General features: G+C 39.8%; 1 protein-coding gene across 7 annotated transcripts in view; it reads left to right on the forward strand.

The window, feature by feature from the left end:
• The window catches only part of Schip1 (Schwannomin interacting protein 1), a 123522-nt gene that overhangs the window by 59977 nt on the left and 38866 nt on the right, over positions 1-24679 (forward strand). The window contains exons 1-2 of one of the 7 annotated variants that reach the window (XM_087347976.1): positions 19243-19541; positions 21272-21407. The exons of 5 other annotated variants lie outside the window; for them this stretch is intronic. The gene's annotated coding sequence lies outside the window, so the exon portion shown is untranslated. Of the gene's footprint in view, positions 1-19242; positions 19542-21271; positions 21408-24679 lie in introns of those variants that run through there. One more of the 7 variants, XM_087347974.1, reaches the window with a different exon arrangement.

Consider the following 24679-nt stretch of genomic DNA (forward strand, 5'->3'; position numbering starts at 1 on the left):
AAGACGTGAGACGCACCAGGGATACGAATAAAACACAGGAGAAAGAATTCGGAAATGAAATAAGACGGTTAGAGTCGTGGATAGAAGATGGGCAAGTCGTGGTAACGTGAGAGAATTGTGTTCGAGGGTGATATATTCTAAGAACAAGAAGGCGCGTAAAATTATTGGGCGTGAGCCTCGGTTTTCTTTGAAATGTTCAGTACACGATCAAGCCTCTGACAAGCAACGTCTCTACTGCTTCCCAAGTAGCTTCTTTGTTCAATATTTTTCACCGTACAGGCAGCAAAAGTTCATTCTACATTCAACTAAATTATGCGTCTGTAGGAACGAAATTTATAAACCTCTTATATTTCAAATGAGTTACTTGGGATGCTGAGTTGAAATCGAACAGTTGCAAGTCAGATATCAGAAGCGAAAAGAGAATTATTATAGAAAGATATTAACATCAAAATGTTGCTTAAGAAGGGCATTCGCGCCTGATCCGTTTAACTGTACTGAGAAGGCCTAAACATGTAGCCATGAGACCTGCTTCTTTTCTTAGGGGTCTCTTTGATTCCGTCAGGGAATCTGTTGAAGAGCTGACCGATTGTTAGCTTCTGAAGAAGAACGCTTCAACAGAAGAGTAAGGCAATCTGTTGTCATAGTGTTTTCTTCCGTCATTTCCTACTCATCAAGAGATGCATACAATGCGCTCAGTGAGTCCAGAAATATGGAGACAGTAACATTCTCAATTACAGCTTCCATTATTCTTTACATGAGAATGGGGAATGGACGTTAAGCTAAATACAGTCTTACTTATTCAAATATTTTCTATAAAAGCAAACGGCATTACTAGACTAGGGCTCTAGTGAAATAACTTGAAGAAAAATTTCAAAGTGTGTAAATTTTATAAGCCAAACAAAGAAAGAAGTGTAGAAAAGGAGTTGTTGCAAGAGCAGTTTGCGTCAACAGAGGATCTTGCAGGTGAAAGAGGCTCTCGGTTGAGTCTGCGTCTCTCCCCGGGGATCACAGTGCACTTACCATAACGAAAACAAACACTCAACATTGGGACATGCATTCAGACTACTATCATGTGTTCGTTGTAGTGGAATCACCACCACCGTCAGAACTACTACTACTATTTCTTCTTCCATTGCTCCTAATCAGTCCTATTATTTTATAACACTTTTAACGTCTGCTAGTAACATCCTTGTCGGACCTCAGCGAGAAATCTGACAGACATTTCTGTTTATCCGCATGATTGCCATATTTTACTTACTCGTTTATTTGCATATGTGATTTATTTAACGGTTAACTTAACTTTAATTTTAACGCTGTCAAGAGCTCAGGTCATTTCGTCGGATAACGATTATTTATGAACAGTGAATTTGGAAGGAAATGGAAACGATCGTGGCCTGATTTAAAATAGTATCCCGGAATTTGTCTAGAGGGACTGAAAGACTTCTAAGAACCTCTGTCAGTGTAGACGGTATCCTGGCTGAGATTTTGAATGTGGTACCACCTGAATACGAAGCAAACTTCTTGTCTTAGTTGTTACAAAGGCATTGACACTGAAGTGGCGGTAGACCCCTATACATACTTTAATACCAGACAGATGGAAGAAATCTTACCCCTTTTAATCACAGCACCGCGAGGTAAACAAGTTACGAGTATATTAACATACCCCGATGGTCGTATTCAGCTATTTTCGCGTGTTGTCTAGGTAGAAGCTGTATAATGTACGCGCTGTCATCGAATGTGTTTTCATTTACCTGTTCTGAAACCGAACACCTTCTCAGAATTAAAAGCTTGCTCCTAATTGCCATTGTCCGTCCCACAGACGACGCGGAGAAAATTGCAATTATATTCTGACGGTGATGACTCTGGCAGCAAGAAAGGGAAACCGAGCTATGGCGATTTCTGTGATGGTTTTGACAGGAATTGCCGAAGGATAGTATGAGAGGTAGGGTAGAAGTAAGGTTATGAATGAAAACAGTGAACTGAAAGATGCAATCAGGCGTTTTGTAGGGCAGATCGAAATGTTACTTCAGAAAGTGAAAGAAGTGAGTCAGGAGAGGAGTAACATTAAAAAGTCGGTCACTTCAGAATTTATTGTCGGGTGACGGCTTACGAATCCACCTCCAGTTACCGCCCTCGCTCATGTGTCTTCCTGTCAATAAATAACTAGGGTCACGCCCACAAACCCTTGGAGGAAAATGTATAAATAAATGGCAGGAGGAGAGATAATCGATAAGTAACTGATATTTCAAATTTATCACCAAATACCCTTGAGCATGTGATTGTACCAAGAACATTCTACCCTTGAGGTAGCACTACCCATTTGACAATTAAAAACGTATTTCCCAATTTGAAATTATCTGTAGCTCTAAGGTATCTGAAAGGAGTGGTAGTGACAATGTGGAGTGCAGCAATAAGTGAGTCCTTGACTAGTGACTTTACGGTAGCATTTAGGCATCGGTATTTGAGCTTAGTTTCTCAGTTCGAACTCCACCGCTCCGAACCCCTGTCCACCTCGGGTAGCTATGCCACGTTCTCCTTATTCACTCCCTGGGGATGGGAATATCTGTCGAAAATTACTGTACTATCGAGAGTATTACTGGTCTCTAAGCTTGGTTGTTTGACACTAGTGAATTCGTTTTGGAATTCATCTCCCAGATTGTGCACTGCGGGCGCCTTGCGTCTCGCTTCCCACAGTTTCCCACCCTGCTCTGAATCTGCAGTAACGTTCCCCATATCATCAGAAACTTAACGATTGTCTACCAACATCTTCTGTGGTTACGAACGCCCTCTGACGCCTACACCTACTCTGGTGTGGGCGTCTCTCATACACTTCTCCCAGTGACTTCTTCAGATCTATTAGGCGGTTTGCTCGGTGACCTAGTTACTGGGTCTTTTATGATTATTTTACGCTGAATTGCGCTTTTAGTGAGCTGGATCCGACAGCTTGCATCATATACGTTTCGTAATCCAAATTTACCACACAGTTATGATACTGAACTTCCTTTTCCTTCCTTCCATTTCTGGGACACTCTTGAGGACGTTTTAAGGAAGTTGTGGTGTATTCACTGTTTATTACACAGGAATGTTCCGAGGAAATGTTCAGTAATCTTTTGTTTAATGAGAGTTATAGTCTGTACTGTTCGCCAAATGTTATCAAGATGATCAAATCATGGATTATAGGATGGATGTGGCATGTAGTTTGTATGGGGGGGGGGGGGGGGAATGTAATACGTGTTCAAAATTTTTGTTCGGAAGCGTGGGTGGGAGGTAAAACTCAGGCTGAGATAAGACAAAATTAAAATGGTTCATAGAGAAATAGCATTAATTTGCCTCAGGACGGAGATCGGTGGCCTGCTTTTGGGAACATGATAATACATTTTCTGGTTCATGAAACTCAGGGAATTTCTTGACTAGTTGGCTGAATATTATTGGCTTCTCAGGAAGGACTGTGCTTCGCGGTAGTAGGTATGTTCAGTAATGTGTAGCTGTATGTCATTACACAAATGAGCGTAGTTCCTCTGTTACGGAATGGTGTACAATTTAATCATAACGTTGGGGACGTTAGAGCACCTTAACAAATTCCTTACAACTATTTCTTTCACATTCAAATGATTGAACATCGTAAATATGACAATAGTCCTTAATTTGCCAACGAAATTTGAAAACGTTAAGTGACCTCTGCCAATACCGTGAAATAGTCCACTTACATTAATTTCAGCCCATGTTTAATCAGTGTAAAATTTCCATCTTCTAGATCAGGGGTCGGCAAACTACGGCCCGCGAGCTAAGAACGGATTTTACATATTTAAATTCTTTGACATTTACAAAGTACGCGCTATAACGAAATTTCAAGAGAAGAATCTAACAGAATTCTATAAATGTCTTCCAAGCGATGAATACGGTCAATCAAGATCATATGCTCGGGGATTTATATCTGTATTTGGCAGCACCTACCTGTGTGAAAAGACATTTTCAAAGATGAAATATCTAAAATCTCAATACAGGTCAGCATTAACGGATGAACATTTACAATCAATTTTGATGATAGGGAGTACTGAATTTAAACCTCAGTTTGGTGAAATGTTATCTCATAACAGGAAATTCCATTCTTCTCATTAGTAGAGCTGTATTTCAAACAATTGTAGTCTAGTTATTATTATTACGTTAAATTTTGTTCAATAAATTTGTTAAAACTTGGTTTTTTCTTATTACATAAGTAGGCTTACCTGACCGCCACGGTGGTCTAGCGGATGGAACGCTAGCTTTGTAATCCTGGGGTCTCGGGTTCGATTCCCGGCGGTGCCCGAATTTATAACTTGTGTTGGGCAAGGCCGTGGTCTAGGCAACACGGAGTTTTCCTCTGGGGGCTTCTCCGGTTTCTCCGTGGCATCCCAACAATTACTCCATTCACACACAGAAGAAGGCAATGGCAAACCACTTCTGGATCATCTGCCAAGAACGTATATGAACAGGTCCCAGTCCGAGAAAAGGATGGAAGGATCCTGTTCATATGGACCTATCGTCAGACAGAACACTAAATAAATAATAGGCTTATCTAATAAATATCCTCGAGTTTGCCTCTTGGCCCGCAGAGCCTAAAATATTTACTATTTGGCCCTCTAGAAAAAATGTTTACCGACCCCTGTTCTAGATCTTTCTGGCGATAATTATTTCAGGACTACCACAAGTTCTTTCGTACGCAACGTTTCGAAAGCTGGATCTGTTTTTGTAATCGTACTACAGGGGAGGAGGACTTCTGCACTGGTTGACCCAATGTGCGGAGTTAGACCTAATCTTGATCCTTGAGTCGTCGTTAGTCTCTCAGAAAGAATGCGTATAAATAAATGTCTTGGCAATGACGAGTTTTCCCACATGTGTGAACGAAACAGATGCCGACCTCAAACAGGCGCCCAAATGGCAACTTTCAGTACGTTAAGTGTTACTATTGACCGGTCTGGCAGAAGGCGTCGGCGTCTGCACTGTGCAAACGCCGTTCGGTCCCTGCAGAATTTGCTCCTTCCAAACTACCGGACTTCGTATGGTCGTCACCCTTTCGTGTATCCTCCCTCGTTTTTGGAACGCCCAACCCAATTCTCCAGAGAAACCAACCAAAGGATGCAGACGTTGATCATAAATAATGCAACAGAATCGACGCGGAGTTTACAAGAGACGGGAGTGAAAGGACATTCACACAGCGGAGGGGGGAGGGCTGGGAAATTGGAAGGAATAGGAATGAGGCATCGGAAGGAAGGCCCGTCGTGCACCGGATCAGCATGGAGCCAACATCCAATATTCGGCAGGCATGTGAATAGAAAAATAATATTTCTGAATAGTCAAACGAAATTCCTCCCACGCACGTTCTGCTGTATGGTGACGAATGGTGTGGAAGTGTTGCCATTTCTTATCATTCTCCTTACAACCATTCTTTCGTAGGGAATGCGAGAGGAGCAAGGCAGTAGAAAAGTTAACTTTTGCGATATTCCTGTAGAATAAGTAAATAAATTATTTTATAAAGCTGGAAAGCGAGAGAAAACTATGGTGTATGTCCTGCAAAAGTGTGATATGAACGGGATGCAAGGAGACCAAAATGGTCGATGAAGGTAAGGGAGAGGAGAGGAGAGGAATGGAACTGTGAAAATAGAAAAACCCAAATAGATTGTTATTTTGCAAGAATGAGAAATAGGAAGGTTGACTGAAAGACGAATGTAGCAGGACTTTGATTGGAAGGGGAAAGAGAATGGTGGAAAATGAGTTGTAGCGCGCTACAAAGGATCAGATTTGCTACGCAGCAGCCCTGAGGATGAGAGCAGAGATTGTTCTCGAAACGTTGGCAGTAGATATGGTTTATTCACCATTCAGCCACCTGACGCGACTTGGAACCCGAGAGTCTTTCATTGATTTAAGAATGGTTACCGACCAACTTTGTGAAGGAAAATAATGTTTATATGCTTGCAGATTTCAACAATACTACGAACAAGTGTGACAATTAATTTAAATAGTTATTAAATGCAGGCCTACATTGGGTTAACAATGTTGGGCAGAATGAAATGCATGCAGCAGAACCACAGAAGCTGAACTTAGCTCTTGTGACTTCTGGATTTTTATTAAAATGATGTAAATCATCAGATACTGATCTAAGCAGGAGGTAATAAATTTCGTCTGCGATTTTCAAAATTATTAATTTTATTTGAAATAAAGAAGAGTTTTCAGAGAAATAGAAAAAATCGATTACTGAATCTGTTTGGTCCGTAAAAGTCACAGTTCTAATTATCGAGACACATCACTCTTAACAAGTAGACATTTATATCCGATGATTTTCTGTCAATTTGAACACCTTACGTAGAGGAAATTATTGAGAATCAACAATGTGTATTTCGACGTAATCAGATATTCGGCGTTGTTCAGAAACTGGGGGAGGTATTGGAGTACGTTACAATAGATCATCTGTTGACTTCAATAATGCATTCATTCAAACGAAGGAGGCATTATGCAACAGCCCAACTGCTAAATTCGGTATACCAGTGAAACGAGTTAAGCTAATTGCATCGTAGTGAAGTCTGTAAAGCTGAAAATGTTTCTTGTGCTTTTCCTGTTCGAAATCATTTGGAAAAGGGAGAATTTATCACTATTTCTTTCCAGCTTTGCTTTATAATAGTTTGTGAGATATGTTAATGGTGTGCGTTTATTGGACAAGAGCCAAGTTATAAGAGATTCTAATAAGGACTTTGGTCTAGAACTGAGCGCAGGGAGAATCAAGTACTGTACACGAGATTTAACAAAGTCCCTGAGACGTAGGCAACTGATGTGCACATGCGTAACCCCCCTATTTCTGAATGGAGATCTTTGGTTTGTAATAGAAAATATTTCTCAAATGTCTTGTGTTGCTTTCCTCTGCTCCGCTGTTAGTAGATCGTCATTCATTTGTTTTGTTTTATTTTCCTGACTATTGAAAAACGTCCAGCGTTTTAAAGTAATACCAGTAAAGTTTACACCAAATTATAACAAGCACCACGTCTTTCGTTCTGCTAGTAGTGCAGCACGTGACTTCCCAGACAAAATACATGACAGGGACTTCTTAACGCTCGCCTAAAGTACAGTCGAACTCGTTTATAACGAGATCTCGGCTATTGCGAGCATGCAGAGAAGATTTGGCTGGAAATTATATATTTTATGAGCAACAATTCACGGTTAAATCGATCACGGTAATTGATAGCTTCATGGGTGTAACGAGCAAATCTTTGAGCCATTATAACTAGCAGTGGCTGAACTGCCGTACGAGGGCCAAATATCTATTATTGCTTTGCCCGTTTATACATTCTCCCTCTTATATCTTTCCACATCCCTGCTGATAGCAATTTCTAAATCTTTTATCGATATTTACAGTCGACATTCGTAGTGTGTTCGGTTCGATTTTCGTTCTTAGAATCTCATTTATTACGGTACGCTACTCACGAAGAGTAAAGTCCTCGTACCATTGGTGTAGCGAAGTCCCGCAGACTGTGCGTGTCGGGGGTGCCGCCGGCCTACGGGGGCTCTCAGTTATCAGGGCAAATGTATAGTGATCTAAATGGTTACCAATGGCAGGGGAGGGCAGAATTATTCCGCTACGCCGCCGTCTCGTTTCAATAGAGCATGTCCTACGCTGCAGGTGCCCGTGACATTGAGATTTTTGTTTCTTACCCAGTCTCTTAATCCTCTCTTCTGCCTCTTCCCTAATGTTATGGATTCTCAGAAAACCTAGGGAGAGAAAATACCTGTAAAACTAATAAATTAAATATTTCTGTATCGGCATGAAACATTCAGCCACAATAACGGATATAACGAGCACTTTTCCTCGGTCCCTTGGATCTCATTATAACCAAGTTTGACTTTGTGTGTTCATTTGCCGTCATCAGCTACAGGATAAGATAATTATATAAATTTAGTTCATTAACTTTTTGAAAATGTGGCGATGTTAACTGTTGAGAATCACGGCAAGTCAAAATTTTATTCACGAGGAAATTATCTAACAACTCTTTTTGTTTTACTAATAAGTAATAAACGTGTCCATAAAAACGTAACCAGTTTAACTAGAAAGAAACGTTTTAAATTTCATGTTTACAATAAAGGACACAGAATTAATTCTTTATGGTTTTATCGCCGCCGCCTTCATCATCATCCTTTCACATTTTATGGCTGCATAAAAGTTATTATTAAACTTGTGTTAGAACTGGTGATAGGATGAGAAAATACGAAATATCAAGATTTAGCTGCTACTTCAGAGTAACTTTGTTGTATGAGTTGAGGTGACTCAGTCAGCATAATGTCTGACTACATACTGTATGACGGGGGTTCAATCTTCTGGCCTCTGCTTGGACTGGCTCTGAGATCCAATGGGTACAGCGGGTCCTATCCCCCATTCGTATTTTTTTTTTAAAGAGGTGGTAGCATATTGCAAATTCACCACTTCAGCTTCCAACCTAACGGATGCTAACATAATCGTACGCCTGTTAGTATTGCAACAGTTTCAGCATGAGGGGTCATTTGGTTCGGCGAACTGGAAGGAACCTCGGGAGATGCGATCATGACTTCTTATAGTGCGCAGGTATGGCATTATAATCAGGGACTAAGAAGAGAATGGGTTACCAGTTGCACCGGCCCGAATTTGAAGAGCGTACGGAACACAAGCCTTCTTGCAGCACCGTACCAATTCAAGATCACACAAATAAATCTCCAAATGAGATCTCGAATGACAGTTGACAGTTTCACGTGCAGAGAATTTCGTTTTGTAAGAAGTTCTTTTCTCTGAGGAATTTTGTCGGCCCGCGGACCACAATTTGGAAACCTCAGATCAATACATTTCTGACTACCATCTAGCGGGGAAGATGCAGACTTAGGAGTAGGTCACTGCATGTACAGACTGTAGGTGGCAATACAGTGCAGATTTCTTATTCATGTTTGCCAACCGAAGTTGCCGGAGTCGGACCACGGTGACCTAGCGGACAAGTAGCAGACTTTGAAGTCACAGAAAAAACGGTGATGTATGTCCACCGCGTTCAGCGATTCACTGTTTTCCTCGTGTCTGATGCAATCCGATGAAGAATTCCTCTGTCACTGAAAGGGTTCAGGGGACGAGATACTGTTCATTTCTTTGTCAAAGGGGATTCTGGAAATGTATCCGCAAATTCATTCTGGCAATATAAGATTTAGTCTTTCAAAGCTGTAACGATTATGTTCTGTTGGGTTCTACCGCCGTGTGGACTTGTCGGTAGATGCCATTATTTCTGAATACCGTACTTCAGCCCTGAAGATGTAGTCATTACGCTTCTCCGAAACGTTAGCATCTACTGACCAGTCCGCACGGCGCCCGAATCCAAAAGAACGTCTTCATTATTCTGATAAGTTAAGTAAGAACGAGATGCAAGGTTATGTACGAGAATGAACACTCGTAGTTGTGAGAAAGACATTCTTGCACTTCGACTGTTGATGGACAACTGACAGACTGGCTGGAGGAGGTTACAACATGACGTGACCTGCGTGGACACTTATATATTCTCAGCGATGTTGTGTGTGTTTTTATCCAATCGAATTGTATGTATATAATACTAGTGATATAATAACGCAAGGAGATGCAATAGGTTTATCCCTAGTCAGCTGTTGGCCGATGTTTTATCCGTAGAAGGAGAATTTACACGCCTTTTAGCGTCATGTTCCTAGTAATTAAATCAAACGAATTTCAGTTTGTACATTGGATAAATTGTTCCAAGGCGCTGTGTTTGAGTTTCGATTCAACACAACTGTTCCATAGTAGAACCCAATTAAAACTTTGGAATGGCTTCTTGCATGCAGATGGCATCTTGAAGTACTTCCCTCTTTTCACACGCTTATCCCAGCGCCACACTCCCACCAGCGCACAACTCCATATTTATAGTTCGCTTCGTTCTCTCGTTCTTTTGGATTCCGGAATATTACCGGCACCGTACAAAGTAGGAAATATTGCCCTACCAAAAGCTTCTTCTGCGTAATGCAGGCCGGGTCCAACGACGAAGGAAGAAAGGAAGAATCTGTCTTGGGGATTTCTGAGGCGAACGTTTGTTTGAAACATGAAGGAACGGGCAAGTGTACTTTCTGCTGTGATATAAGGCGAACCCTAGTTTTCATCACATGTGCTACATGAATTATACATTCAGCTCTAAAATCTCCGTTATCAAAGCTGAGATGAACTCATCATTTTTTAAAGAATTATCACCATTATCGTGTAGTTCCCTGTCGCATGAAAATGCTATTAGAATTCAGTGCAAAGGTTGGAGCGATTCCACTCTTATTGAAAATTCATTTTGCTGTGGACTCAACTGCGCTACTTGAATTGCTGTCCAAGACTGATACTGAAACATGTATCGTTGGAGGATGATCGTGAGTAATGACGTCATTACCCGTCATCCTTAGTGACGAATGATGACGTCGGCAAAGCAAATAGGAATTTCTTTGTACAGTCAAACCTCGGTTCACGAACGCCTCGGATCACGAACAATTCAGTTTACGAACAAATTTTCCGAACACAAAGCGTCTCGGATGACGTACTGTGTCTTGAGTTACGAACACGCAAGCCGTCAACATCGTGGAGCGATAAGCTGGGAGTATCAGCGTCGGCAGTATCCGTAGAAGAATGATCCAGCATGGGGCCAAAGAAAGACAATGATAGCAGCGAAGTGAAAAGAAAAAATACCAATATCATGATAGATGTTAAGAAAGAAATCATAGCCAAACATGAAAATGGTGTTCGTGTCTCTGATCTTGCTACTCAGTTTGGGATGGCAAAATCAACGATCTGTACTATTCTTAAAAATAGAGAGACAATCAAGAAAGCCGATGTTGCAAGAGGAATGACAGTTATTACTAAACAAAGATCACAGACGATTGAAGAAGTGGAGAAATTGCTGCTAATTTGGATAAACAACAATATGTTAGCTGGCAACAGTGTTTCTGAGGGTATGATTTGTGAAAAAGCAAGGCGACTGCATGATGACCTGTTAAAAAAATATCCTAGTACGAGTGGTGATATTGATGTTTTCAAAGCTGGCAGAGGAAAAATAATCCCCTTCCAAACAATAACATTTCACTTCCTCACCAGGTTCCACTTACGCCGTCAACTCTCCTCCATAGAGGTACGGTAAAACTAAATTAAGTTTTCGTCTGTATTTGATCTGCTTAGTGTTGTGTTTATCTTTTTTGTGATAGATTTAATGGTTTCCATTGATTTTGTGTTAAGAACTTGTGCACAAAGTACTGTTGTAAAATTTTAAATAAGCAATCATCTGGGGTCCAGGAACGGATTAATCCATTTTACATTAATTCCTATGGGGAAAATAGTTTCGGTTTACGAACGACCTTCAGGAACGAATTAAGTTCGTGAACCGAGTTTTGACTGTATTACTGTTTTATTGTTCCATGGTTGCCAAGCGATAAACAGTGTTTGTTTCTAACAGAAATCCTGGCGAAGGCTCAGTAGAGAGCATTTCTATGCTATGTCCTTTAGCCCTTTGAAATTTGAAAATCATCCATAATAATGTATGATTTGAGGTTTTCACAGCGGTGAGTATAAAGATTTCTGTCTTCTGGGTTGTTGCGCTGTGTAGTCTGGTCGATGTTAACCAACGTTTCAGAGGTCATACTGCCTCCATCATCAGGGCGATGAGAATGAAGATTTCTGTCTTCTGGGTTGTTGCGCTGTGTAGTCTGGTCGATGTTTACCAACGTTTCAGAGGTCATACTGCCTCCATCATCAGGGCGATGAATATGAAGATTTCTGGCTTCTGGGTTGTTGCGCTGTGTGGTCTGGTAGATATTTACCAAAGTTTCAGAGGTCATACTGCCTCCGTCATCAGGGCGAGACAACCCAGAAGACAGAAATCTTCACCTATAATAGTACCTAATTCAGTACCTGCTACCAAGTGAACGCTTCTCCAAAACAAAAATCATGGACGAATTCCATTCACAGAAATAATCGTTGTACGTTCTGATATTCATACAGATTCAATAAATACACATTATAGGAAAGTACAGTGTTCTTGGATTATGTATTTAGTTTCCACTATGCTTTAGAGAGTTAATGGATTCACGTGGTACTTTTGGTCTTGGAAAGGGCAATACATTGTAGTGTCTTGAATGAAATATTTCTGTCGACTTTTCTTGGTTTCTGGGAGACTTCAACATAGTTAATTAACTATATGCAGAAAGCTGTTATTTATGTCAAGAAGCATAGTTGCGTGGTTGTATCGCATCTCGTGAGAAGGTCTAATCTCTCGGCATCACAAGTCTTTAAGTCTCTATGGCTGTAATAATTCATCGGATACATTCTGAGTTTGTACACCTCTCAAACTATATTCTAGAGTGCACATTGTAGTGCTGAAAGTGACAGATTCTCATCGCTTATCTTAGAATACTGAAGAAAACAGATCACAAGTTTGAAGCAGAATGCAGCTCTGTTTTGCCTTCATGTACAGGAAGTAACGTCAGGGAGAATATTAATATTTCTGTTGTTCATGTGTGAGTATTATCTATGAATTTTCATTCGTTATTTGTGTTAATACATTTAGTTACTTACTTGGTATACTTATATCCGAGTCTGTTGGGAACGTCACGTTCTGTATGGGTGTTAGGTCTGTTTATAGCCAAATGTGGATTTGATTAAATAAGACAAAACAGACTTTTTAAGCACTGAAAACAACAAAACCTTCTGTATTATTCCAGAAATCATGACATGCACTTGTAAGAAATTGGTGAAAATATAACATAATTTTCCACTGGAATATTCGGATTTTGTCAAGTGAAATATGAAGAGAATAAAAAATGTATTCAGTATGAAGGTAAAGCGAAGAATATATAGCTCGATTAGGATATTTGAAAAGGTCCGATGATTCGAGAATACCAAAAAAGCCATTGTACACACAAGAGGAAGAGAAGTTGGTTGTCCGAGACCGGAAGCCAAAGCCGGAGTAGGAAAATGTTCTGTGCTTTATGGATGGTCATGGAAATGAACACGTAAGAAACGCCTCATATTTATTTGTGCAAAATGCACTCTCATTCTACGGTCGTGTTTGGCCAGTCCCTCTGGTCTAATCCTTCTCCTGCCACATGTAATTCTTCCACTTCTTAAGACTGCTGACTTGAGCCTTGCTGATGCAGACATTTTGTTCCTCCGAAACGTTGGCATAAGCCAAAATACTATACGGCGCAACAACCGAGAGTATCATTATTTTCTATAATTTAAATATTACTTAATATTTTAGTTTATCCAATTATATTTAAGTACAGATTAATGAGATTTACTTATTAGGCCGACAATATGAATTAAAATTATCAGTGAAGAACATTACACAGAAGAAGATAATGATTCGCCTTACGAAACACCCGGTGTGTTGAAATTGATTCGCGGTGCGCGCATTACTAAGGGAAATTTAATTTTATATATATGTGAGATTTATGGCCAGTTTGTCTAAAGGGTTGAATCCAGAATCGCTTCTTCCTCAGCTTATTTTGTTTCAACTTTTCTTATTTCGTTGTTTTTTAGTTTGAAATTAATTACACTACAAGATGTTTCTTCTCCGCCGTCTTCCTTTATTAGCATTCACGTAGCCTTGTTATCCTTATCTTTAATTTTCCGGAGGGATTTTATTGCAAGAAAGTTTACTATTTCTAAGGGAGAAGGGAGAATGTGGAGCTAACTGAAACACGCTCTTAAGTAATGCTGGTATGTATACCAACATAAAGTTTGTCATAAATTTAATTGCTAATTAAAATAAAAGTTATGTTTTTTCTTTGGAGCACGTAACTAAACGTTCAAGATTATGTACTTTAATAACGTGGAGGAACGTGGCTTCATCAGTGGCATTAGCAAAGGAACCAGTGCTATCTTAATAGAATAAGAATAACGAAATAACTCACTGGTGTTTATCAGCTACACTGAGATGAAGATAATGCTCACGTATTCCGTTGAAACATCCAGCCCATATATTACAATGAATATTAGGTGGGCTATCATTTAATCCTTGTACTATTTAAGCCTCACTTCGTACATTGCTTCTCAAGTGGCCACTGATACCAATATTTTCTCTGAAATGCACGTTTGGACTAGAAGCTAATTATCATCCGTTTCTTTATTTGCCCCATACCATTACAATCACATTACAACTAACTAGATGGCTTAGGGAACCCGAATTAGCCAAAGCCCTCCACCGGACCCTGTCCTGGGTCTGCAAAATCCAATTTCCTTCATCCCCTAACTAACATTACAAAGCCAATGAAAATGTCTTATTATAACAGTACATGGCGAGTGCCCATGGACAGGCAAATACTTTTAAATGCCACTTTCCAAATCTGCCCGGACGTTGTGAATAAAATGGTGTACTTATTCTAAATGTGTTTCCCCTTACACACAAGGAAACTTATGCTTGTCTGTGCCTTCAGTATAGGACAGAATGAACTGCCTTTGTCCTGTACCGGTGTATCGGAGGAATTAATGGATCAAGAGGCAAGCTAAGGTCAGAAGTTTATAGACGAGAAGAAAACAATTTCGTCCACACTCTTCTCTCCGTTTGAAGAATCTCTTTTAAAATGGAATATTTACGATTACTCCGAAAACACATTTTCTCTCAGGATACGTTGAGTCGCGTGTTTAATGGCCCACTACGGTTGTACTTTCATTTTATCATAGCTCCATTTCAACGCGTTCCCGTCGGATTGTACATCCCATCTAGGGCCGGATTTGCGGGAAACAGAGTAGGATGGCAATGACGACGCCTCGCAGTCTGCGGCGAAGTGTCTGTGACGTCACGACGCATTGATCCACCTTTGTAGCAGTGCTGTGACTGCCTCGCCCTAAAGCGACATCCAGCTGAGCAGGAACCCACTTTCTGTTCTCCTGCCTTGGTGTTTATTCGCGAGAGACAGCCTCGAATTTTGTCTCTGCTGTCCCTAGAAGCAAAAAGGACGTGCAAAACATTTTGTCACTTGATGTAGGCTATATGAGAAGCACGTAAGTTGCAAGTGTTTGCAAACACAAGAAAATATTGAACCTAAGAATGAAGTAAATAAGCAATTTAGGACATTATATTGCAAGGAACTTTTAGACATGTAAAAACCACCATTCAGAGTCTCAGTAATGAGTCTAGATGGCAGAATGTTTTATTTCGCACGTGTTGCTACTATCAGGCAGCTTTTAGAAGTACTTCTGAAAGATATGAAGGACACAAGAAGTGAGGAAAGGGAACAAGGAATAAAAGTACGAAAAAATCATTAACCACTGATATTCAGTTGGTCTCCTTTTGTTAGTACTGTTTTGCCAGTGAAATTTGCGCGACTACGATGCTAATTGTGGGAGTTTAGCATTGCAGTGTGATGGAAAAATGGACGGTCTTGAAAGGCTAGCAATTAGGAAGGAGGCGGCTGTGACCTCTTTTAAGACACTTCCGGCATTTGTCTAGAGTAGTTTTTCTCAACCCTTCGTTGCTTAAGGAAAATACGAAAAAGTGGTATTGTACATTGGATGATTTATCATGCTTATAGAACGTGATTCAGTGTGCTGTATAATTTTAACGAACTTTAACAAAGGAATTTTTCATAGTTTAAACAAATGTCCTAGTCACTCTGATAAGGATTTGTAACATCAATTAGTGTTGTCAACAATGTTTATCGTCGATTGAATATTTTTAGAACATATTTAGAACTAAATATATAAGAGTTAGACCACTAATTATTGCCCTGTAGGAGCTGAAACGCTTTTCCGTAGCGTAAACAAACATCTAATAATTAGCAAAAGCGGGTGATTCATATAATATAATATTCGAAATATAAAATAAAAATATGGTTTGGTTGTTACATTCCCAATGATTTTAAGTCTTTCTAGCTCTTATTATGTCACATTTATGGAAAGTCGAGAATTACAGTAAACTTACTACGAACTTACCCACTTAAACGGCTTACCGATTTACGACGACTGCTAAAATATTACTGTCTGACCTCTTCAGAAAAAAAATTCTGCACTTACAGAAGACCTTCCGGCAAAGTTTTATTTGCACACAACAATTCTTAACTAAGTAGAATGTGAGGTTCTCACGGCGGTGAGTCTGAAGATGGCAGTCTTCTGGGTTGTAACGTCGTGTAGTCTAGTAAAAGTTTGCCAACGTTTCAGGGGTCCTTACTGCCTCCATCATCAGGGCGATGATGTTGGAGGCAGTAAGGACTTTGTGGATCTCTTTCTGCATTGTTACAAAATGTTTGGTATCACTGAAAGTATTTCCTGATCTGTTAGTCATATTCAATGCTGTCTGCAGCCCACACACGTGTCCAGAATGTGTTTGATGGCATTAAAGTTGTTAGACATTAAAATCAATAGTTGCCCTGTGTTTGATAGAATTAGGCGCTACAGACAGACGTATGTATTCCTAATTCAGTAAAAGTTCACAAATTCGCTGTGGGTCAGCTGTTTGCAGCCGGTCCTTTGGGTTTGGCTTCCCGCTCATTCGCGTCTCATGCCCATCAACCAATTATGAGGCTCTTAATTCAGTTTCATCACCACATCCTCTCTCCTCCTTCCTGATGACAACTCCTTCGCCATTGTGGCGACAATTCGCATTACATTAAACTCTAGTGAGATACATTCACTGCTTGGCAATGCAGTCAAGTGGCGGTACTTAAGGAAACAGGGTAAGAGGCTGTCAAATCCAGTGCTGATAATCTTATAAATTCTGCTGCTGCAGCGTAACAGACTCACATCACAAATTCCGATATTCTTCCGGTTTGATACTCCGCTCAAGATTGTCGTTTATTCCTGTGCCATAATTATATGAAAGAGTATCATCTGCGGTATATTTTTATATATCATGACCGTAAGTCTGAAGTAAATTATAGCACTGCGTATTAGAATTAGTAGACCTGCCTGTATGTAACTCAAGGCATAATTTGTTGGACGTTTTTAGGAGCATAGGTACGTTAAGCATTGTTTATAATACACTCGATCCCGGTCAATTGGGCCATCGGTTAATCGGGGCAGACTTTTATTTGGGACAAATCTTAAAGAACAAACCTTTTTAACTTTTTACGTGGAACTTCGCATAATCGGGGCAGCCGCTTAATTTGGTCAAAGTGTCCTAATCACGATGTGTCCCATTTAACTGGAATCGACTGTATAGGTAAAGTAACTGTAACTAAAACCCGAATTCAGAGACATTTACAGATGATCGCTACGCTGTAAAGTTGTTCCAAATCTATAGATGGAACCCTCCGTACATAAATCGTAATTTTGTGTCTCGGTTGGAAGGAAGTGACTGAAGACACACATAACAATAACTTTTACTTATTCCATTACATTGTACCAAAAACTTCTCTCTGTTTCTGTAATATCACTACTGAAATTCACAAGACTTTGCTTATTTACATTTCTTTTATCGGTACCCTGATTTAAATTTAGAACCGCCATGACGAGCTTAAGTTCATACAAAGTGCTTACTATAACTTTCTATTTGGAAAATATTTCGGTGTGGTGGTTTACAAGAAGTAATGTTATAACAAGTGTACTCAGGCCCTAGTGATCCACACGTCACCTCCACCATTTTAAGTTATCACTGTGAGGAAACTACGTGAACAAAAAAATAACACACTTTGCTGCATGAGGAATAGAAACTGGGTTTAATGCCTCGACGCCTAACTTTCCATTGTCTCTGTTCTGCGGTGTTGTAGCCCCCGGCAGGGAAACGGGGTCTCCTGAGTAGTGAGCGCAGGTTGTTTCTTGTCTGGTACGCAGAAACGACGCCTCTCATTGTGATACAAAGAAACTATCGGCGGGTTTATGGAAGTAGTGCGCCAAATAAGAAAGCCACTAACGCGTAATTTGACGAGCTTTAGCGACAGCGAGTGTTCATCTACGATCTGGAGTTGTGCGTGAATTCGTGTCTGATAATGTGCAACGAATCTGCCATACATTACAGAAAAGCCTAACTAAATCCATCCGTCAAGCGTCGAGGTACCTGCAGGTAGATACCGCGTTACGAGCCTACATCGCGATTTGCAGGAACTCCGGATACTAAATACAGACGTGACATTCATTAACTATAATAACTATAACTTGTCTCGAAACACAAATAAACTCAGTTGGTTTGTGTTCGTGATGCCACTTATTGTTGTCTCTTAGCCGCTCTAATTTATTCACAGTGATGAGCTGAAATGGAAGTTTGAGTCGAATATATTAATTTATTAATTTTTTGTAATTTGATCTGAAAGCTGTCAAAACTCTACTTTGTGTGAGGGTTATTTATGCCACAAATAATTTTCTGGTTCTAATAGTATAAGACAATGTACTAATATCATAATGCGAGAATTCTTTGGTTGATTATGTAAGAATTCGGCCCCAAGAGCGCGTGTAGTTTGAACACAGGTCACGACTGGATACTATTCTATCAAAATATGAGTTTATTACATCCCGTTATATTTTGTTTGATGTTCTTCCATTGTAAGTTTTTTGTCTGAAGATTTTGCGGCGACGAAGTAGAATGAATCCCTCTCAGGCTACCAGCCGGGCAAGAAGAAAACACCAACATTTCGAGAACCATCTTCGTCCTCGTCCTCAGGGTTGTAAATACTCTTATATGTTCTTCCACGACTTCGTTCACTCAAGTGTGATTATTATCTGGGTGATATCTGCCTCACAAGTCCCTTAAAGGCCACGCCAGTAAGAACAAATTTTCCATTCTTTTTGAGTTTTCGGTGAATTTATATATTTTATAATATGTATAAGCAAAGAGCATTTTCATAGTTTAATATGATTTTATGTTTTCACGGCGGCACAAATTCGCTGTAGTTTAATGGGTACAGTATCCAAAAAAGGAGGCAAAAATCCTCCGAAACGTCCCAGTATTTACTCAGTGCTACACAGTGTCATTACAGATGCTGATATGTTAAGAATAAACCGAGGTCCGAATTCAGTCCCACGATTGAAGAACTCGGAAGTAAAATTGATTAGCTGTCAAGAGATCTTTACAATCCATATGTTAAAATTCAAAACAATAACAAAAGCTTGACGTAAGAGAACAGATACATTAATGTCATACGGGAGGTAAGAAGCGTTTGGGTTGCGTCTATTCGATTGAGGGGGGAACCTAATTTTATATTACCGTAGTTACGATATGTCATCGATGAGTCACGCCTGGTAGTGACCGGCGAGAGTGCTTCTACTACATGCGCCTGGTACGTTGCTTGGGGGAGTCTCCTGAACGTCGTGGTTTTACCTTCAGCTAGAGGGCTCTAACAAGTCTGATAGGGCGGGTTCTCATTAAGTATACGTAATTTGACGATTTTTTCCCTTGTTAAATGTAGTTTCTAATCGGTACAAACAATCGTTATTCAACTCTTTGTTTGTGGAAATCTTCTGTTTTGTGTGTGTGTGTGTATATATACACTCATGTAGCCACGCCCACATGAGTGCGGCATCTCGACCTTTGACCCACTGACAATGGCGGATCCCTCACACGGGACTTTGGTGTCAGAAGTGAAGATGTTTATAAAACGAGGTGAGTTTGCGAACATCTAGAAGGTACTGTGCTATTTTTTGTACCTGAATGACTACGAAAGTATTTGAGGCAGGCGGAAGGTTGCATTGTGTTCTTCTTTTCCAGACGTGTTGTTATAGTAACAGTAAATAACTGGAAAGATGGTAAAAGGAAGCAGACGAAATGCCGGTTGTTACACACATTTTTCTGTATGTACAATGTAGAGGCTGTAACCCTGTTTTACACTTGAAATAAATAGACTGATGTACTATATTGGACTTGCAGTGAGCATCAGTAGACCACGGTTACGTGGTTGTACTTGCCCCTACATTTGCAAGACTATGAAACATAACTAGGTGCCAGTTCTTAGTATTGGTTTTTAGACTGCGTTGCGTTTGGTTGCGTGAATTCACATGTTGAATAGAGAAATTAGCTCTACATACATATAGTTGATTATAATTGCAGTTAGACAAGTTATTGTTGCTGACGAGCAAACTTTTCAATACACTATAAATGCACGACCTTTGCCAGATCTTGATGTAATTTTAGTATAGGGTACGTTAGGTTGGGGTTTGTCCGGTTAGGTTAGGTTAGGTTAGATTGGATCGGGATTGTTTGGGTTAGGTTTAGGTATGTTGGGTTGTTTGTTAGTTTTGGTTTGGTTAGGGTAGGTTAGGTTTGTTTAGGTTAGACATGGCTCAGTTTTGTTAGTGCTGTAATATTTTCAGTCTCTTCGCTTTCAATGCATTTCACGCTAATATCTGATGAACTGATGGTATCGTAGTTACCAAAAATCATGCCAATTTGAGGTCACGTTATTGTCTAAGTCAAGTTTTGGTCAGGACAATTTAAACCCAAAGGTTTTTGCAATAGATTCCTTTGAAAATTTCAAGGTAATTCAAAGGTATTTTTTTCAAACCATTGTTACTGCCGAACTGTATGAATTTAGTTGACCATACTCTTGACAACTGGAGGTGACGAATAGGTCAGGGTCATGTGAAGGTCACGACAATATCGGTCCAATAGTTTGGTGGCTAGATGCCTTTGAATTTCAAGGTTATTCCAAGATAATTTTTTGAAGATATTGTATCTGGTGAGCTGTATGAGTGTGGTTGACCATATTCATGACAAATTGAGGTGAAGGATAGGGCAAGGTCATGTCGAGGTCACGTCGGTATCGACCCAATGGTTTGCGGGCTGGAGCCATTTGAATATTTCAAGGTCATTAAAGATAATTTTTCAAACGCTTGTTTCTGCTGAACTGTATGAATGTGGGTGACCATATTCATGACAACATGAAGTGACGGATAGGTCAAAGCCATGTCAAGGTCACAACAATATCGGCCAAATGGTTTGCGGGCTAGACGCCTTTAAATATTTAAAGGCCATTTAAAGGTAATTTTAAACGCTTTTTTCTGCCGTACTGTATCAATGTGGTTGACCATATTAATGACAAATAGAGGTTTCGGATATGTTAAGGTTATGTTAAGGTCACGACGATATCGGCCCAATGGTTTGCGGGATAGAGGCCTTTTAATATTTCAAGGTCATTGAAATGTAATTTATTTTAACGCTCTTTTCTGCCGTACCGTATTAATGTGGTTGACCATATTAATGACAAATTGAGGTGCCGAATATGTCAAGGCAATGTCAAGGTCACGACGATATCGGCCAAATAGTTTGCGGGCTAGAGGCTCTTGAATATTTCAAAGTCATTCAAATGTATGTTTGTCAAACTCTTGTTTTTGCAGAACTGTATAAATGAGGGTGTCCATATTCATGACAACTTGAGGTGACGGACAGGTAAAGGTCATGTCGATGTCACGACAATATCGGCCCAATGGTTTGCGGGCTAGAGGCCTTTGAATATTTCAAGGTCATCCAAAGGTAATTTTTTCAAACGCTTGTTTCTGCTGAACTGTATGAATGTGGGTGACCATATTTATGGCAACTTGAGGTGAAGGATAGGTCAAAGTCACGACGAAGTCACTACAGAATGTGCCCAATGCTTTGCGGGCTGGACGCATTTTAATATTTCAAGGTCATTCAAAGATAATTTTTAAAACGCTTATTTCTGCCCAATTGTAGGTTTCTGGTTGTCCATATTTATGATATACTAAGTTCAAGGGAAGGTCAATGTATTGTGAAGGCCACGACTATGTATGTTCAAGGGTTTTTATGAGTTGGGTTAGGTTAGGTTAGGTTGTTAGCTAAGGTTTCATTACGTTAGGTTATGTTAGATTGGGTTAGGTTCGGTTAGGGTGGGGTAGGTTAGGTTCGATTTGTTTAGGTTAGGTTAGGTTAGTGTCGGTTGGGTTATGTTACGTTGTGTTATGTTTTGTCAGGCTTATATTGTGTTAGGGTATGTTATGGCGGGCCGTCATTGTGGACCACGGTCTGAGGTGTTGGCCTTGTGCCGCTTGGTCACTGGGACCGTGGGTTCGAATCCCACTCAAGGTATGGATGTTTATCCGCGTTTACTGTGATGTGCTGTCCTGTGTACAGGTAGAGGCCTTGCGACGGGCCGATCCCTCGTCCAAGGAGTCCTACCAACTGTCTATGGATCAAAGCCAAAGAAATTTGGAACCGCAGATACTCAAGGCCCTAAAGAACATGTCGCCTAAGTATCCTAAGTATGTTATGATGGATTAATTAAGGTTTAGTTAGGTTGTGTAAATTTTGCGTAGGTTGTGTTAGGCTAGGTCATATTCATGACAAGGTGACGCCGATGTAAGCCCAGGAGTATTACGACTAGAGGCTGTTGAAATGTTAAGGTCACTTTAATGTTACTTTTTCTTAAAACCATTCATACCGTGTAGTGTATTGGGATATAATACATGCATACAAACAAGACTCTTTAAGCTTTGAACCGCACTAATGCCAAACCTTTTCAACCTCAAGAGGTCATCATTAGTGGCAAAAAAGTGTTAATTCTTATAGTACAAATCAAAAGCTTTGTGGTTTTTAACGGAGCATAAAAGGTAAGTACTTTACAAAACCATATTTATTTAACACCCCACGGTGAGCCGTGGTTGCGTTGTCAACGATGCGTGGGCGTTACTGTCAGTTTTAAAAATGTGTAGGGTATATATTAACTCTGAAATCAGGTTGGCCAACTTACTTTTTTCTGTTTATTGCTAGGTCAAATAACACATTGGAGTCATGGGCGTTCGTTCGTTTATGATATTCTGGTTTTTGCTAGTTTTATATATATATATATATATGGATTTTTTCTAAAATGTTAAGCATTTTACCTTTCGAGGCTATTCGTAACACGTACGTGATATCTTCCATTGGGCCGTATTCATGTCCGTGTTCGAGGATGTTTTGGGGGTATTTTGACTTTGTTAAGTTGAATCTAATGTCGTGGACCTGTTATTTAAATCTGGTTTTAAATTCCCTGCCGGTCGCAGTGGCCACGCGGTCTGAGGCATGAACCGCTGGGACCGTGGGTTTAATTCCCACTCAAGGCATGGATGTTTGTCCGCGTCTTTCTGGGTTTGTACAGGTACATGCCTTGCGATGGGCTGATCACTCATCCAAGGAGTCCTACCAATGTCCAAATAGATCAAATGAATAAGTAAAAACCTCGACACCTGCTGGTAAAAAGTGGATAAAGATTAAGTAAAGTAAAGTTTAAATTCCGTACCGTTTTGGCCAATATAGACCTGCTCGCAGCTACCGCGTTTTAACTGATATACACCACTTTTATTGTATGTATCTTGTTTTTTGAATTGCATCGGAATTTTATGGTGTTATTGACTTTGTATGATACTTTGACAATCGTGTTTTTGAATATTTTGGTGAGTGTTTTAATGCTATTTCCAAAGAATGTGAAACTGGACCATATTTTACTATTTGTTGTAGGTTGGGGTATATTGATGGGGGATTTAGGTGTTTTAATTAGGTGATAGGATCTTATGATATCTCTGGAGTTGTAACCGTTATTTTATCCTATTTCTTGGATAATCTTAGTGTCTTTATCAAACTTTTCTTTGGAAATTGGTATTTTGTGCAATATGTTTACAAGGAAATTGAATGCAGCTTGTTTGTGAGAATTAGGATGGTTAGATGTTTTATGTGAGTTTCCTGTAGATGCCCAATTGGAATTTTTGTGTGTCTATGGATGGTGAGGTCTAAAAAGTTAATTTTATTATTATTTTCTATTTCCAAGTTTATTTTAACTTTTTATGCACGTTATTGTGGTCATCTAGGATGTGTCTGGCTGTGGAGAAAGATTCGTCAAAAATAATTGTAATGTCATCTACGTATCTAGCGATATATTTTATATGTCGTTGTTTGATTATGTTTGGGTAAACTTTCTCTTCAATTTCTTGTAGGAAGATTTGAGACAATTATTTAGATCTGCTGTACCAATATAACGTAAATAATTCCACACAATGCGGAGAAAGTATCAAAAATATGATTGCCCAACCCACGTATAGAATGATAACTCTCAACATTTATAATTTATGCACAGATATCCCAATAATAGAAACATTAGAAATTATAAAAACAAAATTAGAACCGTACGAAGAAGAAATACAAAGGGAGATATATGTCCTCGCAGTAACCGTTAACCAGAATTTTTTCGAATTCAACAACACTTGGTGGCAGTAACATGATGGTACACCGATGGCTCCCCTGTTTCTAGGATAAAGCTTGTTTTAACTGTTATTGGCAACATTCGTTTCCATTACTGTTGACGGGGGATGGGAAGTGGATCTGTGTAGCTGTTCCATTATGCTGGCTTGTTACAAAGGTCACGCCACAGTGGCAATTATCTCTTAAAAATTTATGCAGTTGCATCCAAGCAGTCGAGAGGTAACGCATTTTTGTGAGAACAATGAAGTTAAGCGACATTGATCGAGTACGGTAATCGGATGGGTATCCGTACAAGACCTTTTTGTGTGTGGCAGTTCAGACTTCCCAGTAACATGTTTGAATGTTTCCCGCTATTGACAAAAATCAATACTCTTCAAATGAGGAATACACATAAAGATTTGATGCTTAGCAGAAGTCCATCGTTTCGAAGAACTGGATATCATGAGGATGAAGACAGTTAGGGTCTCCGGATTTGACACGGTTCATCATCCGAGATTTATCACTAAGGAATAAGAAACTATAGCCTTGGATGGTGAATTGTGTTGTGAGGTAAT

This window comes from Zootermopsis nevadensis, unplaced genomic scaffold (assembly GCF_977971745.1).
Source record: "Zootermopsis nevadensis isolate Lab colony 2312 unplaced genomic scaffold, Znev_1.0 Znev_ptg000012l, whole genome shotgun sequence".
NCBI classification, from domain to species: Eukaryota; Metazoa; Arthropoda; class Insecta; order Blattodea; family Termopsidae; genus Zootermopsis; species Zootermopsis nevadensis.